Source organism: Eumetopias jubatus, unplaced genomic scaffold (genome assembly GCF_037043125.1).
Source record: "Eumetopias jubatus isolate StellerSeaLion01/CBP00866 unplaced genomic scaffold, mEumJub1_p1.0 scaffold_7, whole genome shotgun sequence".
NCBI lineage: Eukaryota > Metazoa > Chordata > Mammalia > Carnivora > Otariidae > Eumetopias > Eumetopias jubatus.
In genome coordinates this window covers 59,640,546-59,642,444 of record NW_028274813.1, presented here as the reverse complement: position 1 = coordinate 59,642,444, position 1,899 = coordinate 59,640,546, and the positions used below count along the sequence as shown (strand labels likewise).

Below are 1,899 nucleotides of genomic sequence, written 5' to 3'. Positions count from 1 at the left end.
TTTTTTTTCTCAGTCAAATCACCACAATGCAAACCAAACTGCAGGGGAAATGCTTTTCTGCATGTTTTCCATCTTAGACTGTGCTTTTTAATTTTAAGAAAGAATGAGGAGAGTCAGCGTGGGAATAAATCAAACTATCCATTCCAAAAGGGAAAAAAAAACCCAGATATCCTAAATTATTAAAATGAAGAAACCACGTGATCTGAAGCATAACACAGATTACTCATCATAAAGAAAGACATAAAGGTCTACTAGTAGAATAGAATAGAATTAATAGAATTCTATCAGTAGAAGTCAAAAAGGTGGTAGACTATTATGAAGGCTCATTTCATCACAAATCCAAAATGCTCCAAGATGGAATTAACTTGTTGTCTTACCATGTGTATGTTAATAGTGCTATACACGAGCTGCCATCTTGCGTCCCCACGTGTGTGCACCTAATCTCAGCTGGTCCGCCCGAGACCCCCTGAGCGCCAACCCTATTCCCCCACGTGGTCCCATTTCCGCTCCAACAAGATGAAAGAAACTATCATGAACCAGGAGAAACTCGCCAAACTGCAAGCACAAGTGCGCATTGGTGGGAAAGGAACTGCTCGCCGATAGAAGAAGGTGGTTCATAGAACGGCTACAGCAGATGATAAAAAACTTCAGTTCTCCTTAAAGAAGTTAGAGGTAAACAATATCTCTGGTATTGAAGAAGTGAATATGTTCACAAACCAAGGAACAGTGATCCATTTTAACAACCCCAAAGTTCAGGCATCACTGGCAGCGAACACTTTCACCATTACAGGCCATGCTGAGACAAAGCAGCTGACAGAAATGCTATCCAGTATCCTAAACCAACTTGGTGCAGACAGTTTGACTAGTTTAAGAAGACTGGCTGAAGCTCTGCCCAAACAATCTGTGGATGGAAAAGCACCACTTGCTACCAGAGAGGATGATGATGATGAAGTTCCAGATCTTATGGAGAATTTTGATGAAGCTTCCAAGAATGAAGCAAACTGAATTGAGTCAACTTCTGAAGAACATAAAACTTGAAGAAGTTACTGGGAGCTGCTATTTTATATTTTGACTGCTTTTTAAAATTTTGTTCATGGATCTGATAAAATCTAGATCTCTAATATTTTTAAGCCCAAGCCCCTTGGACACTGCAGCTCTTTTCAGTTTTTGCTTATACACAGTTCATTCTTTGCAGCTAATTAAGCTGAAGAAGCCTGGGAATAAAGTTTGAAACAAGGTTAATAAAGTTCTTTGCCTAGGGGAAAAAAATAGTGCTATACACTAAAACAATAATGAGATCATATCACTCAACAGCACTAGCACATCATTAGTAATTTCAGGTATAGATATTCAAAGTATACCAAAAGCACACAATGTTCTAAGAATTGATTCAGAAAATGTGCTCTGGAAATGAAAAGAATATTCTTAGCTAAATAGCTTCTAATTTTTCCTTTAGTTATCAGAGTCAATATTCATATTTTTATTTATCAAGTACATATGATTCCTACTAGCACTAAGTGCTAGTCACTATTCCAAGAATTTTACTCATTCACTCTATATAACATCTCTATAATGTATTAGTATTCTCATCCCTATTTCACTAAGAAAAAAACTGAAGCAGAGAAAGGTTAAAGTGCTTGAGGTGTACCCACCAAGAGCACAAAGCTAAGAAATTAAGTTTCCAGGATTCAAACCCAGCATTCCCTCTCCTATGACTATTATATGTATTCACATACTTAGCAAGAACACAATGGGAAGTCTGAGGGCCACAGAGAAATGGAAATATGTGAGAGTCAGTTGTAGATCCTAGTAAAAGTGACAAGTCTCAGTTTCCTGGGAACAGTCCAAATTCATACCTACAGTCCCAGTGTAATTACTAATAGCATCCCTTGTCACTTT

General features: G+C 37.7%; 1 pseudogene; it reads left to right on the top strand.

Annotated features, from left to right (window-relative positions):
- Window positions 1-509: 509 nt before the first annotated feature.
- LOC148163896 (transcription factor BTF3 pseudogene) lies at window positions 510-1,199 on the top strand (annotated as a pseudogene).
- The last annotated feature ends 700 nt before the right edge of the window (window positions 1,200-1,899 follow it).